Here is a 17277-nt window from a genome sequence, read left to right as displayed (position 1 = left end):
ATAATTTAGGACTTAAAATTTGTGATATGAAGTGATGGTATGGTCACGGGAGAAATACATGTATTTATATTTGGATATCCCTAATATCCATTCATGGTGTGTAATTACATGTAAATAAGTCTATTGTTAATTAATTTGTCCTGTATTTATGCTCAGTTGTTACTGATGTTACTCACAATACTAATACGTAGAGGTAATAACCATCAATGATACATGTGTATCTATAGAAGTATATATATATATTACGGTATTTTGAATATTGGTGTCGTGAATAACATCTATGTGTATTAAGGGACAATATAGGGGTAAATAAGGGCTAAAATGGTAATATCAGTATCTGTGTTGAAATAGGGCTTAGACAGCAGTGTTCAGTGTGATATGTGGCGGTAATCTACCATCGACTCTGTACGCAGGTGCACCGCTGTCCCCTCATGCCTGGTTCCTTCGACATCCTGGGTAGCGTTTTTGCTGCGATGCCGGAGGGTCCTGTTGTCTGGGTTACGGCGACGCACTCTGCGTCACTTCCGGGTCGTGGGGTACAATAAGCAGTGGTTATGTTGCTATGATGATGCCCATGTGATCACCCACTTCCGGGTCGTGTGATACATTAAACAGCGGCTATGTCGCTATGACGATGCCCACGTGATCGTCTACTTCCGGGTCGCGGGATATTTCTAACAGCAGCTATGGTCGCTATGACGATGCCCATGTGATCGCCCTCTTTTTCGGAATGGGCGTGACCTTTACTTGATTGGCTAGAAACATGGGCGACGTCATATTTAAACACTCCGGGCTCATCCAAGGCCATCCCCTTGAGAAAGGCATTAGCGCCGAAACGCGCGTCGGGGAGTCACACAGAGTACCGGTGCCACGCTACAAAGGTAACTAGATTCTACTCTTCATTTGCTTTTAGGGAGGAGAGGGAGAACACAATATATTTGGGAGTCATTGGATATGACAATCTGTGATATTTGGATGGTTTCTCCTTTTTCCCCTTATGTGTATTTTTTTCTATGTGATAATGAGTGGTGAAATGGGGATATCAGTGAGATATACACCGGTTACCTGTGGTGATCTGCTGTAATACTCATATATGTTTTTAGTATGTTTTAACTCACTCACGTATTGGTTGCATATTTGCGTCACTCCGGATACTGTTTAAACAATAATGTCTAATAAAATATTTTCTATTTTTTCATATAATGGGCCTTAGACTCGTTGTTTTTGCTTCGGCATCCTTCCTATAAAACTGATTTAAACGAGTGGTCAGAGACATATGTCCATGAGTAGGTTGCAAAATGTATGATGTATATATTGGATATTTAATCATATTTAGCAACTTAGTACTCGGTTCTAATTCTTTCTCTTAAATTTATATATGAAATTCTAATTTATTAATTAATATATATATATATTTTATAAACATATATATAAATACAATTATACACAATCTCTACTTAGACAAGTGTATATATATATATATATATATATATATGAACTATTAGAAACTATGTAACTACACTTTTACTGTATAAGATTATAAATAAATATTGAGACATTGTATAACACTTTAACACAACATATAATTACATTTTTTCCTTAGCCACTCCCTAAACCAAATCTTCTGTCTCTCTCAAATATCTCCAGGAACGCCCTATTTAGGAAAGACATTTTTCTATCCTTCAAAACCTCAGAGAACTGCCTGTTCTTCTGTCCACATTCCATGACGTCACTGTGAGCCGGTCGTCTCACCTGACTCTGTCCATCAGTTTCAGCCATTTTCTTTTTTAGAGAATCCCAGTTCTGACTGAGAATTAACTCATTCTGTGGAGAGATGGATCTTTGCACTGGCTGATATGGCTTATAACATATATGAAATCTTCTGCGTATTTGATAGAGTTCACTATGGGGATGACTCAGTCTAGGAGAGTTTGATATTGGCTTTTGGTAAGATTTTACCTTTCCTGGTTTTATAAATTTAGCTTGATTTATTTTCTTTTCACGATTCTCATGTTTTCTAACAAAATCCAGCATCTGCGCACATTCAAATAATGATTTTTTTTGTGATGCCATAACTTGGGAAACTGAATTTAGGAATTTGAATTTTTGTACAAAAGTTGTTATTATTTGTTGTACTTTTCCATTTTTGATGAGAGCTTTGTACAACCGTTCAAACATGGACATGAATGTATATATACATTCCTTCCTACCAATCCTTAGTTTCTGCAGATCTTCTATGTTGGGAACATCCTTTGTGACACAATAAATCAAATATCTTAATCTGTCCGAATCATTTTCCCATCCATTAGGAGAGTCATTTTCACAGGGCATTAAATGTAAACGTCTGGACAATGTCACAGGAATCCATATTTTAAATAATTGATTCCTCTCCTCATTGGATAAATCAAACTTATCAGAGAAGCTCTCAAATGTCTCTGAATTTCTACAGGCATGGATTTCGACATCATATTTTGGCATGATTTTGTATAATTTTAGCAAATTTTTCCTCATTTTAATTTGTAGTTGAGCCTGGGTAATTCCTGAATTCTCTGATATTTTTAGTGGCTCTTGTACGTCCGTTCCTCCTACGTCACTCACGTCTCCTCCCACATCACCTAATATGTCAGTTTCTCGTATGTCAGTCATGTCTCCTCCCATGTCAGGTTTCTGTATGTCCGTCTCTTGGTCAGACCCAAGGTCACCTTCAGTTACAGACACGTGTCTTACTTCTTGCTCAATTTCCACATTACAGTCAGAATCATTGTCACTATCTGACACTTCTACACTATTTTCCTGCTTAGAACTGTCAAGTACAAAATTATGAAATACCTGTACAAGATGTAGAATATTCTGCAATTTGTGTTTCTCTCTATTTACCAATTTAGAAGTTAACTGTAAATTCTGCAATTCACATTCTTTGTATAAACTGAGCCACAAAACGTCTACGTCATTTCCTACATTAACTTTGAAATTAATATTACTTTGTTTAGCAAAAGTAGAAATTATATCCATATTTTGCTTACCTTAAGATTCCTTAGCTTCTCTTTATCAGCACGTCCTGTCTTCAGTTCGTCTGATTCTTTCCCTGTGTGATTCTGTTCCTTGTTAGTACCTCTGCTTCCTGTCTTTCCTCAGTCTGTAGATTCTTTCTGCTTCTCGTGACAAATTAGTGAATTTACTGACACGTGAACAACAGCTGTTCAGCTCGTCAGGACTTCCCCCCTTGTTCACGGAAGAAATTCACTTATTTAATTTAAAAAAATGAAAAAACAGGACTGGCTGGCTCACCATTGTAAAATAATACTCTTTCTGTATTATTTTTTCCTACTGAGGACTTCGCAAAGTATCAATATCACGATATTCTTATAAAAAAATGTATCGATTTATTCTTGAATTGTCCATTAAAAATAATCAGATTGCAGCAGGTACATACAATAATTAGTTATAAAGTAATTGTCCATTTGTCCATAATTAGCTTAATTGTTAAGATTCACCCATCTTTCCTTGGATCCTGGCTGGTAAATCATGTCTTTGTCCAGCACGTGTCCAGGCCTACATGTCAGATACTTCTCAGCATAAAGATTCTGTGTCTTGTGGGGTGGGAAGAGCAAGAGAGCCCCCCCTTTCTGTACCATGGTCTTTTATAGCCAGTCGTATGGCACAACTGTTCTACATATGGTAGTGAACCAAAAATACACACACAAATAGCGCATGTCAAGTAGACACAATGGCTGAGGCATAGAACTCAGATTTAAGAAAAATGATTATTGATTATTAATTATTTAACAGGCGTATACAGTGTGTGTGTGTGTGTGTGGTGCGTACGGCGTATACAGTGTGTGTGAGGTGCGTACGGCGTATACAGTGTGTGTGAGGTGCGTACGGCATATACAGTGTGTGTGTGGTGCATACGGCGTATACAGTGTGTGAGTGGTGCGCACGGCGTTTACAGTGTGTGTGTCTGGTGCGTACGGCGTTTACAGTGTGTGTGTTTGTGGTGCGTACGGCGTATACAGTGTGTGTGTGTATGTGGTGCGTACGGCGTATACAGTGTGTGTGTGGTGCATATGGCATATACAAAGTGTGTGTGGTGGTGCGTACAGCGTATACAGTGTGTGTGTGTGGTGCGTATGGCGAATATAGTGTGTGGTGCGTACACAGTGTGTGTGGTGCGTACAGCGTATACAGTGTGTGTGTGGTGGGTACAGCGTATACAGTGTGTGTGGTGCATACGGCGTATACAGTGGTGGCCAAAAGTATTGGCACCCCTGCAATTCTGTCAGATAATACTCAGTTTCTTCCTGAAAATGATTGCAATCACAAATTCTTTGGTATTATTATCTTCATTTAATTTGCTTGCAAGGAAAAAACACAAAACAGAATGAAGCAAAAATCAAATCATTGATCATTTCACACAAAACTCCCAAAATGGGCCAGACAAAAGTATTGGCACCCTCAGCCTAATACTTGGTTGCACAACCTTTAGCCAAAATAACTGCGAACAACCGCTTCCGGTAACCATCAATGAGTTTCTTACAATGCTCTGCTGGAATTGTAGACCATTATTCTTTGGCAAACTGCTCCAGGTCCCTGATATTTGAAGGGTGCCTTCTCCAAACTGCCATTTTGAGATCTCTCCACAGGTGTTCTATGGGATTCAGGTCTGGACTCATTGCTGGCCACCTTAGAAGTCTCCAGTGCTTTCTCTCAAACCATTTTATAGTGCTTTTGGAAGTGTGTTTTGGGTCATTGTCCTGCTGGAAGACCCATGACCTCTGAGGGAGACCCAGCTTTCTCACACTGGGCCCTACATTATGCTGCAAAATTTGTTGGTAGTTTTCAGACTTCATAATGCCATGCACAGAGTCAAGCAGTCCAGTGCCAGAGGCAGCAAAGCAACCCCAAAACATCAGGGAACCTCCACCATGTTTGACTGTAGGGACCGTGTTCTTTTCACTGAATGCCTCTTTTTTTTTCCTGTACACTCTATGTTGATGCTTTTTCCCAAAAAGCTCTACTTTTGTCTCATCTGACCAGAAAACATTCTTCCAAAACGTTTTAGGCTTTCTCAGGTAAGTTTTGGCAAACTCCAGCCGGGCTTTTTTATGTCTCGGGGTAAGAAGTGGGGTCTTCCTGGGTATCCTACCATACAGTCCCTTTTCATTCAGACGCCGACGGATAGTACGGGTTGACACTGCTGTACCCTCGGAGTGCAGGGCAGCTTGAACTTGTTTGGATGTTAGTCGAGGTTCTTTATCCACCATCCGCACAATCTTGCGTTGAAATCTCTCGTCAATTTTTCTTTTCCGTCCACATCTAGGGAGGTTAGCCACAGTGCCATGGGCTTTAAACTTCTTGATGACAATGCGCTCGGAAGACACAGGAACATTCAGGTCTTTGGAGATGGACTTGTAGCCTTGAGATTGCTCATGCTTCCTCACAATTTGGTTTCTCAAGTCCTCAGACAGTTTTTTGGTCTTCTTTATTTTCTCCATGCTCAATGTGGTACACACAAGGACACAGGACTGAGGTTGAGTCAACTTTAATCCATGTTAACTGGCTGCAAGTGTGATTTAGTTATTGCTAACACCTGTTAGGTGCCACAGGTAAGTTACAAGTGCTGTTAATTACACGAATTAGAGAAGCATCACATGATTTTTCAAACAGTGCCAATACTTTTGTCCACCCCCATTTTTAGGTTTGATGTGAAATTATATCCAATTTGGCTTTAGGACAATTCTTTTTGTGTTTTTTCATTGAAGACAAATTAAATGAAGATAATAATACCAAAGAATTTGTGATTGCAATCATTTTCAGGAAGAAACTGAGTATTATCTGACAGAATTGCAGGGGTGCCAATACTTTTGGCCACCACTGTACAGTGTGTGTGTGGTGCATACGGCGTATACAGTTTTTGTGTGGTGTGTACGGCGTATACAGTGTGTGTGTGTGTATGGTGCGTACGGCATATACAGTGTGTGTGTGTGGGGAAGGGTGCGTACGGCATATACAGTGTGTGTGAGTGTGCGTGGGGGGTGGTGCATATACAGTGTGTGTGTGTGGTGCGTATGGCGAATACAGAGTGTGTGTTTGTGGTGCGTACGGCTTACACAGTGTGTGTGTGTGTGGTGCGAACAGCATATGAAGTGTGTGTGTGGTTTGTACGGCGTAGACAGTTTGTGTGTGGTGCGTACGGCGTATACAGTGTGTGTGGTGCATACGGCGTATACAGTGTGTGTGTGATGCGTATGGCGTATACATTGTGTGGTGCGTACGGCGTATACTGTGTGTGTGGTGCGCACGGCGTATACAGTGTGTGGTTCGTAGGGCGTATATAGTGTGTGTGTGGTGCATACGGCTTATACAGTGTGTGTGTGGTGCGTACGGCATATACAGTGTGTGTGTGTGGTGCGTACGGCGTATACAGTGTGTGTGTGGTGTGTACGGCGTATACAGTGTGTGTGTGTGTATGTGGTGCGTATGGCGTATACAGTGTGTGTGTATGTGTGTGGTGCCTACGGCGTATGCAGTGTGTGTGGTGCATATGGCATATACAGTGTGTGCGTGGTGCGTACGGCGTATACAGTGTGTGTCTGTGGTGCGCACGGCGTATACAGTGTGTGTATGTGTGTGTGTGTTTGTGCGTGTTTGTGTGTGTGTGGTGCGTACAGCGTATACAGTGTGTGTGTGTGTGTGGTGCGTACGGCGTATACAGTGTGTGTGTGTGTGTGGTGCGTACGTCGTATAAAGTGTGAGTGTGTCTTTGTGTGTGGCATTTACAGTGTGTGTGTGTGTGGCATATACAGTGTGTGTGTGTGGCATATACAGTGTGTGTGTGTGTGTGTGTGTGTGTGTGTGTGGCATATACAGTGTGTGTGTGTGGCATATACAGTTTTTGTGTGTGTTCCGTACGGCATATGCAGTGTGTGTGTGGTGCGTACGGTGTATACAGTGTGTGTGTGTGCAAGGCGTATACAGTGTGTGTGTATGTGTGTGGTGCGTACGGCGTATACAGTGTGTGTGTGGTGCGTTCAGCGTATACGGTGTGTGTGTGTGGTGCGTATGGCGTATAGAATCTGTGTATGTGTGTGGTGCATACGGCGTATACAGTGGGTGTGTGTGGTACGTATGCCGTATATAGTGTGTTTGTGGTGCGTATGGCGTATACAGTGTGTGTGTGCTTGTGGTGCATACGGCGTATACAGTGTGTGTGTGTGGTGCGTACGGCGTATACTGTGTGTGTGTGTGGTGCGTACGGCGTATACAGTGTGTGTGTGGTACTTACGGCGTATACAGTGTGTGTGTGTGTGGTGCATATGGCGTATACAGTGTGTGTGTTTGTGGTGCGTACGGCGTATACCGTTCGTGTGTGCTGCGTACGGCGTATACAGTGTGTCTGTGTGGTACGTACGCTGTATACAGTGTGTGTGTGTGGTGCGTATGGCGTATACAGTGTGTGTGTGTGGTACTTACGCCGTATACAGTGTGTGTGTGTGGTACTTACGCCGTATACAGTGTGTGTGTGTGTGTGGTGCGTATGGCGTATACAGTGTGTGTGTGGAGCGTACGGCGTATACAGTGTGTGTGTGTACGTACGGCGTATACAGTGTGTGTGGTGCGTACGGCGTATACAGTGTGTGTGTGTGTGTCACATCGGTGGAAACCCCGTGAAGCTTCACAATCTCATTTACAAACACCTGAGCAAGTGTCTTGGCATTTGTAAGTGTAGGCAATGCGACTAACTGAAGCATTTTACTGAACCTATCTGTCATGGTACATAGTTTTCCCTGTCCTGCATTTCTGTATAAAATGTCATGATGTGATGTAAATACCCATGCCCTTTCCCAGATCTTTGTTCCTCAACCATAATTTAACTTGGGCTTGTGTCAACACCGCTAGAGGACTCCCCATTGTTCTCTTAAGCAGGGGGAGAACTCACAGTACACATCTTTATAGACACATCGGAGCCATGCCATGGACTAAACCATCGACTAGGAGGGGGGAAACCTCTCCTCCCCTACCCTTGGGCTGTTCCCGGTAGCCCAAGACAATGGACTTATGCGTGACCAGTGTTGTGTTGGGAGATCTCTGGAGGAAGAAGGGTGGGGGCTCTTAGCTGCGGCAAGACCTCATGCCCGTCGGTGATTGTGGACTTATTATGGACCTTAGGAATAACATGGATTTTTGATTTGGTATGCTGCCTGCCTTAATAAATCCCATTGGATGGTTCTTAGTCCGGTGGTCTCTTCTTGCTCTGCCGCATACCCCGTCACAAACTGGTTGGCAGCGGTGGGATCAGAGCAGAAGGAATGGAGGACAACGGCCCATGAACTGCTGGAACCAGAGCCTCAGAGTACAAGAACTGGACTGTGGTCAGCTTACAAACAAAGGCCCGTGAACTGGGGGTCAGCTACAAGGGACTCTCAAAGGAGCAGCTAACTGAGGCTTTGGAAGGAGTTCGCCTGCAAGAGGACACTGAGGAAGCACCTCCACGGCCAATGGAGGAAAGGCGACAGGCAGAGGTAAATACCCAAAAAAGTCAGTAGGCTGTGTGGTACGAGGAGGAGATGGCAATGATGGGAGAGGAGGTCTCCATAGACTATAAGATGGAGGTCATGCGAGGAGCTAAGGAGATGGCATTGCTGGAGAGGCAGATAGCTTTGGAAGCAGCTAGAAGCGCCAGACAGACTGTAACCCCAGCACCCACCATGAGGGAACTCCCCAGAGTGTCCCGCAAAGATTTCAAGCCGTTCCAGGAGGCAGCAGGTGACATTGAGGGCTTCTTCCAGGACTTTGAGCTTCAGTGTCGATTAATGGAAGTCCCAGAAAGGGAGCGAGTCCGACATCTGGTGGGGCTCTTAGAGGGTGGAGCTTCCGCAGCCTATAGAGCTATGGACCCTCGGGGGGACTGTGAGTATGCAGACATTAAACGGACTATTCTGGAACACTACGCTGTGACCCCAGACACTTATAGGACCCAGTTTCGTACTTTGGCCTGTGATGAGGAGGTGTCCTTCAAGATGTATGCCCACAGACTCAAACAAATATGTCATCGCTGGCTGGAGGGAGAGGAAGCCTTAACTTGGGGGGCCTTCCTCCAGGTCATCTTGAAAGAGCAGTTTTACTTCAAGTGTCCCGCTGAGATCCGAGAATGGGTGCGTGAAAGGCGACCAGCTACGGTGGAGGAAGCTGCAGCTCTAGTGGATGAGGCTCTCACCATCAAGCCTCAATGGAAAAAACTACTACTCAGTGAGAAAAGAACTACCAGCCCCCCAACGATGGCGGCCCCTGGTCCTTCGGCCTCCCATACTCACCATCCCAATAGACCATCCACTCATGGTGACCTTCATGTGACTGTGCCTCGCATTACTCCTGCTCCGCCTTCGGGACTACGACGTGGAGGAAGAGTCCCAGAGTGCAGATGTTATAGATGTGGGCAGCCTGGGCATCTGCAATTCCAATGTCCAGGTGTTCGGAGGCAGGACAGCTACAGACCGCCTTTGCCGGTTCATTATCTACAGACACCCTCACCAGGAGAAGAGCTGGATTCAGTCCCTGACGACTTGCCAAGTGACTCCGATACCCTGGCTCCCATACCAGGAGTCTATGGGGTGCGAGCCCCAGCCACCTGTTCTTCTGACCGTCAGCACAAACATCTACAGGAGGTCGTGCTGGATGGCCAAAAGGTTGTCGGCTTCCGTGACACTGGGGCTTTTCTCACCATAGCCGATCCCCGCGTACTTCAGCCAGAAGCAATTCAAAAGGGACCAGGAATTGCCATTGAATTGGCTGGAGGCACCCAGAGATATATTCCAAGAGCGAGGGTGACACTGGATTATGGCTTTGGGGCCAAACAATGCGTGGTCGGTGTGATGAGCGGCCTCCCCGCAGATGTTCTTTTAGGAAATGATGTGGGACATCTGCATTGCCACTTCGTCGGTGCGGTAACCAGAAGTCAAGCCAAGAGAGCAGCAGATGGGGACGCATACAACTCATGCATGAAAATGAGGCCACCAGAACCGCCGACACCGCCGGTGAATGATTCTTCTTGTGGGGACAATGTGAGTGATACCTGGGATAGAGTTCAGTTTCGACAAGAGGTCGACACTGACCCCACCCTAGCTAGCTTTAGAGCATGAGCTGAGACAGGGCAGTTAGTGGAGAACAGGGAAAGGATTATCCGAGAAAATGGACTTTTGTATAGGGTTACCAATGCTGCCTCCCCAGATAAGCCCTGGACTTGTAACAAACAGATGATTGTTCCTCAGAAATACAGGATTCCCCTACTATACCTTGCTCATGATATCCCTACTGCTGGCCATCAAGGCAAAACCCGCACTGAGAGACGATTGACTCAAACCTTCTATTGGCCAGGGATTTCTCAGGCAGTGGCGCATTTCTGCCGAACTTGCGATATATGTCAGCGTAGAGGGCGACCCGGAGATCACTCAAAGGCCCCTCTGCAACCACTCCCTATCATAGAAGAGCCATTTCAAAGAGTAGCTGTCGATATCATTGGGCCTCTAGCTAAGCCAAGTAGATCAGGAAAGCAGTACATTCTCACTGTTGTGGACTACGCCACCTGATATCCGGAAGCTGTGGCCTTGTCCAGTATTTCTGCAGCCAAGGTGCCGAGGCCCTGGTTACCATTTTCACCAGAGTAGGATTTCCCAGTTAGATCTTGTTGGACCAAGGCTCCCAGTTCATGTCAGAACTAGTCCAGTGTCTGTGGCGCACCTGTGGAGTACAAGCGATTCGAACGACACCGTATCATCCACAAACAAATGGACTTTTTGAACGATTTAATGGCACTCTGAAGAATATGCTGAGGGCCTTCATGGACAGAGATTCAGACTGGGAGAAGTACCTACCCCATCTCTTGTTTGCCTATAGGGAAGTTCCTCAGGAGTCCACCGGGTTTTCCCACTTTGAACTCCTCTATGGAAGAAAAGACCGAGGACCCTTAACTCTGCTCAATGAATACTTGGTGGGGCAAGTTGAAGATACAGGAGCCCCTGTTGTCCCTTATGTCCTAAAGCTGCGAGAAACCCTGGCTCAACTTGCTAGTTTCGCCCAGAGTCATGTGCATATGGCTCAAACCTGACAGAAGACCTGGTATGACCATAAAGCACGCTATCGGGAGTTTGTAGAAGGACAACTGGTCTTAATGATTATTCCCCATCCACAAAATAAACTGCAGACCACGTGGGAGGGTCCCTTCCGGGTTCTCAAGAAACTAAATGACACCAATTACCTTCTTGCTCTAGATGATCAGGGACTAAGACAAAAGACTGTCCATGTGAATATGATTAAGGAATACCACGACCGGAACCTTCCAATGATAGCAAGCTGTCGGCTAGCTTCAGAAGACGGTCCCGAGGAAGAGGACTCCTTACCGAATCTCGTGGAAGCCACGAGAGCCCCGTCCACTGTTGAACAGTTTCCTCTGGGAGATCACCTGGACCCCTTACAGAAAGACCAGATGCTGGGAGTGCTTCAACAGAGACGGGCTGCTTTCTCATCTCAACCAGGTCGAACCATCGTCACCCAACATCATGTAGACACTCAGGGTATCCGTCCCATACAACAGGCTCCTTACCGGGTACCTGAATCAGTTTGAAACACCATGCAGCACGAACTAGAGGACATGTTACAGCTGGGGGTAATCCAGGCCTCTCATAACCCTTGGGCCTCTCCTGTGGTGTTAGTACCAAAGAACGATGGGAGTACTCGATTTTGTGTGGACTACAGACGACTTAATGACCATACTGTCAGTGATCCTTACCCAATGCCCCGTACTGACGAACTTCTAGACCGAATGGCTGGATCCCGATATGTCACTACCTTAGATCTCAGTAAGGGATACTGGCAAATTCCTCTGACGGAGGAAGGGAGAGGACGGTCCGCTTTTATAACCCCCTTTGGTCTGTATGAATTTCTAAGCATGCCTTTTGGAATGAAAAATGCCCCGGCAACCTTCCAGAGAATGGTAGATCAGATCCTCCGTGGATGTGGGGACTTTGCTTGTGCCTACTTAGATGATATCGCCGTCTTCAGCCAGACGTGGGAGGAACATCTGAATCAAGTAGCCGTTATTCTTGACCTGATTCTTGCAGCCGGCCTAACCATTCGACCCGATAAATGTCAATTGGGGATGGGTGAAGTCCAGTACCTAGGGCATAGAGTAGGGGGAGGGAAGCTCCGTCCAGAACCTGCAAAAATCCAGGCTATTAGAGACTGGCCTGTACCCCAAACTAAGAAACAAGTTATGGCTTTTTTGGGCACTGCTAGCTACTACCGAAAATTTGTTTCTCATTTTACCACTGTGGCCAAGCCTCTTACCGACCTGACCAAGAAAACGATGCCCAGGCTGGTAATCTGGACTCCAGCCTGTGAGGAGGCTTTTAACCGGCTGAAGGACGCCCTGGTCTGTGACCCTGTTCTGGCTGCTCTGGACTACAAGAGGCGATTCATTGTGCAGACGGACGCCTCTGCTTATGGATTGGGAGCTGTACTCAGCCAGGTGAATGCAGCGGGGGACGAGCACCCCGTCGCCTACCTCAGCAGGAAACTGCTGGACTGGGAAGTGGCCTATGCAACTGTGGAAAAAGAATGTCTGGCTATAGTGTGGGCCCTCCGGAAACTAAAGCCGTATCTGTATGGACGAGAATTCACTGTGGTTACTGATCACAATCCCCTCACTTGGCTGAACAGAGCCTCTGGGGACAATGGATGCTTACTACGATGGAGCCTGGCTCTGCAGCCCTATAACTTTACAGTACAGTATAGAAGAGGCAGCCAACACCAAAATGCAGATGGACTGTCCAGGCAGGAGGAGCCCTGAGTCCGGTCAGCCCTGCCTGTGCTTAACAAGCGACCTGTAGAGGTCCCTCGTACGTACACAAAATTGGAGGGGAAGGAATTGTCATGGTACATAGTTTTCCCTGTCCTGCATTTCTGTATAAAATGTCATGATGTGATGTAAGTACCCATGCCCTTTCCCAGATCTTTGTTCCTCAACCATAATTTAACTTGGGCTTGTGTCAACACCGCTAGAGGACTCCCCATTGTTCTCTTAAACAGGGGGAGAACTCACAGTACACATCTTTATAGACACATCGGAGCCATGCCATGGACAAAACCATCGACTAGGAGGGGGGAAACCTCTCCTCCCCTACCCTTGAGCTGTTCCCGGTAGCCCAAGACAATGGACTTATGCGTGACCAGTGTTGTGTTGGGAGATCTCTGGAGGAAGAAGGGTGGGGACTCTTAGCTGCGACAAGACCTCATGCCCGTCGGTGATTGTGGACTTATTATGGACCTTAGGAATAACATGGATTTTTGATTTGGTATGCTGCCTGCCTTAATAAATCCCGTTGGATCGTTCTTAGTCCGGTGGTTTCTTCTTGCTCTGCCGCATACCCCGTCACACTATCTACTACCACCAAAACCACTGTTTTGCCTGCAGAAACCGGTAGGTCAGTAATAAAATCCATGGACAAGTGTGTCCATATCCTACTAGGGATAGGTAGTGGACGAAGAGTACCAGATGGACGGGCATGCAAAACCTTAGAACACGCGCAAATACTACAAGCAGCTACATGTTCAATCACATCCCGATGCAACCCCGGAAATCAAAAAAGACGAGAGAGGAGGTGCACGGTTGCCTTACCACCTGGATGACCAGAAAGCACAGAGTTATGATGTTGCTTAATTACTTTGTGGGGCAGATCAAATGGTACATATAACCTTCCTGAAGGGCAGGAGGCAGGGGCATCCCCCTGAGCCTCCAACACTTCACCCTCCAGTTCAGGATACAGTGCCGAAATGACTACGCCTTTCTGTAATATCGGGGCAGGATTCTCATGGTTACCACCACCAGGGAAGCTCCGGGACAAAGCATCTGCCTTGACATTTTTGGCCCCTGGACGAAAAGTGACAACAAAATTTAACTTAGTAAAAAACAGGGACCATCTGGCTTGCCTAGGGTTGAGATGTTTAGCTGACTGGAGATATGACAGGTTCTTATGGTCAGTAATAACAGTAATAGGATGGACAGTCCCCTCCAGCCAATGTCATCATTCCTAGAACGCCAATTTGATCGCCAAAAGTTCCCTATTACCCACGTCATAATTTATCTCAGCCGAAGACAATTTTTTAGAAAAGAAGGCACATGGACGCCATTTACCATGGGACGGACCCTGAAACAACACAGCCCCAACCCCGACATCCATAGCATCAACCTCCACAATAAAGGGTTGGGAAACATCAGGTTGACTGAGTATAAGTACAATGGCAAAATGATCCTTTAAGGAAGAAAAAGCCGGGAGGGAGGCATCCGACCATTTGGAAAAATCAGACCCCTTTTTAGTCATGTCAGAAAGGGGTCTCACAATTAGAGTAATTTTGGATGAATTTACGGTAAAAATTAGTAAAGCCCAGAAAGCGCTGTAGAGTCTTCAGGTTCTCGGAAAGTTCTCAATCAAGAAGTGCATGGATCTTCTCCGGATCCATCCGAAAACTCAAAGATGACAACAAGTACCCCAAAAACTGCACCTCCTGAACAGCGAAAACACATTTTTCCAGTTTGGCATAAAGTTTGTTATCCCTTAATATCTGGAGCACCATGGGCGAAGATGAGGGTCTGATATGTCCCTTCTCCAGACTTTCCGCAATGAAATCCTTTATGGCTTGTCTCTCAGGGCCACAAAGATTATACAGTCTGGACTTTGGTAGTTTAGCTCCGCAGGTCAGGTTAATAGGACAGTCACAAGCACGATGAAGAGGCAAATCCTGACACCCCCTCTCAGAAAAAACGTCCTCAAAACCAATACCTAAAACAATCGGTGTGGGAAGATTGTCCAGGACATAGCAAGGCATTATTTCACAATAAACTGACCCCACCCTCAGTTTTACATTATGTACAATCTAAGTAAATGCTTTCTGTGCAAATGGCACCGAGTCGAGAAAAAACTCGCAAGACCATGAGTTTTCACAAACTCAGCATCAACCATGCTGACTCCGGCTCCACTGACAAGAAACACAGAAATTTTCTCGGTTTTGCTCGCTAGCACCACCTCTGGTGTCAGGACAAAGCGGGAACGGCAGGTTGGCAACAAATGCACCCCTTGTTTATCCAACTCCAGACTACCAAAAGTTAATCGAGTCTCCTTTTGTTTAGAAGAATTTAGAATTGAAGGACAGGTCCCAACAAAATGTCCCTTTTCCCCCCCAAAAAAAACCATACACCCTTTATCTTGCGAATCTCCGGGGAGATGTATGATGCAGAGACATCCCCTAACCCCGACAAGAAGGCCCCGGAGAAGGTGGTCTCACCCATCTATCCCGAAGGCGTCTATCAAGAAGTATGGCCAATGACATGGCAGCCTCCAAGGACTGGGGTGTTTCATATACTGCCAAGACATCTTTCACCCTTTCAGTAAGCCCCTCATAAAATTGACTTCTAAGGGCTGAGTCATTCTATTTGGACTCTGTTGCCCATCTACGGAATTCCAAACTGTACGTCTCCACTGACTAATTTCCCTGCTGAAGGCAACGTAGCCTAGACTCAGCCAAGGAGACTCTGTCAGGATCATCATAGATGAGGGCCAGAGCCCCAAAAAACCCTCCACAGACTGGAGACAAACCGAGTCTTGCAGTAAAGAAAACACCCATGACTGAGGATTTCCCTGCAGTAGAGAGATCACAATTCCAACCCGTTGCTCCTGATTTCCGGAGGAGTAAGGACAAAGTTTAAAATACAGTTTGCTGGCCTCCTTGAAAACAAAAAAACCTTGTCCCTACCTCTTGAAAACCTGTCCGGGAGGGCAACCTTGGGTTCAGGCTGGACAGGTCTACCTGCAGAGACCCCCACATTGGCGATCTGTAGCTGCTGATGTTGTTGCTGACCCTCACAGCGGAGGTCATTCACCTCCAGAGAAAGACTGCGCAGCCACTCTGCGAGCTCTGCAACTGAAAACATACCAAGGAAGAAAGGAAGAATAAAAAAGTCCACACCCAAAAACACACAGAGAGAAAAAAAAGTGTCAGGTTTTTTTTTTTCTTTTTCAAAATGTGCTTGGCCGGCGATAATGTCACGCAAGGTGTGGGAAAGACTAAGTGCAACAGATAGGGAAGAGGGAAAGGGAGCCCAGATTCTAGGAAAAGGGGGGAGTGGAGATCTCCTAGGCTAATCTAGTATCACCCTGTCTCCACTAACGTCCCTCTATTGGTTCTTCACCAATCGCCACACGCAAACCTCGCCCTCTTTCCCTGGCATTTGGCCCTGGCTAGGGAAGGGAGGGTGATGAGCGCTAGTCGATCCCCACTGACCACTAAAGACAACAAGGGAAGATAGCTTACCTTTAGTCGACTTCAGAGAGATGAACACCCGTCCTCATAGCTCCAGAGAGAAAATGAATTGGGAGTGGGGGATGGAGAAAGCAATAATGAATTGAGGGTGGGGAAGCGCAAATAATGAATTGAGGATGAGGATGGATAGAGCAAATGATAATGAATTGAGGGTGGGGGAAACAAATGATGATGAATTGGGGGTGGGGGAGAGAGACATGACAAAATGAATTTGGGCGGAGGGGGCATGTAAATATAATAAATCGGGAGAGGGGGGCATTGAGGATGATGGAGTGTGACTGGTAATGAATTGTGGGAAAGAATACAGGTTCTAATTAATTTAAATATTAGGTGGGGGAAGTGGCTATTTACAATTTATGTTTGCAATAGTGGGTTACATAATAACTAATTAATTATGTATTAATGGTGGGTGCACGTCTGTATTCAGCTGTGTAGTGTAGAAGTTGGGGAATGTGCTCTGAAAGAGGTGCTCTAGATAACTCTGTGTTATTTTATGCAGACAAGAGTCTTAGCTGGAAGGAGTGATGGTGGTCTGCGCTGGATGAAGGAGAAAAGCGAAGATGATGGAGTTCAACTAGAGACGTCACTGGTTAGTCAGTGTGTTACCTGTACAATTACACTATACACTATGTACCGAGCTCCTGTGTATAATGTCACTGGTGATCACTGTATTACCTGTACACTATACACAGAGCTCCTGTGTATAATGTCACTGGTGATCACTGTATTACCTGTACACTATATACAGAGCTCCTGTTTATTATGTCACTGGTGATCACTGTATTACCTCTACACTGATACTATACACTGTATACTATGTACAGAGATCAGTATTGTAGTATTCGATCACTATGTGGTGGCAATATGTGGTCTGGTCACGGTGTGGCAGTATTTGTTCCTTGTATG

The 17277-nt window shown here is 45.7% G+C and overlaps 1 long non-coding RNA gene across 1 annotated transcript in view; it reads left to right on the top strand.

The window, feature by feature from the left end:
• The window catches only part of LOC141162151 (uncharacterized), a 305553-nt gene extending 288593 nt beyond the window's left edge, over positions 1 to 16960 (top strand). Inside the window, exon 3 of the long non-coding RNA XR_012250744.1 lies at positions 16871 to 16960. This is a non-coding gene — a long non-coding RNA (uncharacterized lncRNA). The remainder of the gene's footprint in view (positions 1 to 16870) is intronic.
• The last annotated feature ends 317 nt before the right edge of the window (positions 16961 to 17277 follow it).

Source organism: Phyllobates terribilis, unplaced genomic scaffold (genome assembly GCF_046119375.1).
Source record: "Phyllobates terribilis strain yellow unplaced genomic scaffold, ASM4611937v1 Scaffold_9__5_contigs__length_417890890, whole genome shotgun sequence".
Classification (NCBI taxonomy): domain Eukaryota; kingdom Metazoa; phylum Chordata; class Amphibia; order Anura; family Dendrobatidae; genus Phyllobates; species Phyllobates terribilis.
The sequence above is the reverse complement of the archived record's forward strand: the minus strand, read 5'-3'. Positions and strand labels throughout refer to the sequence as shown.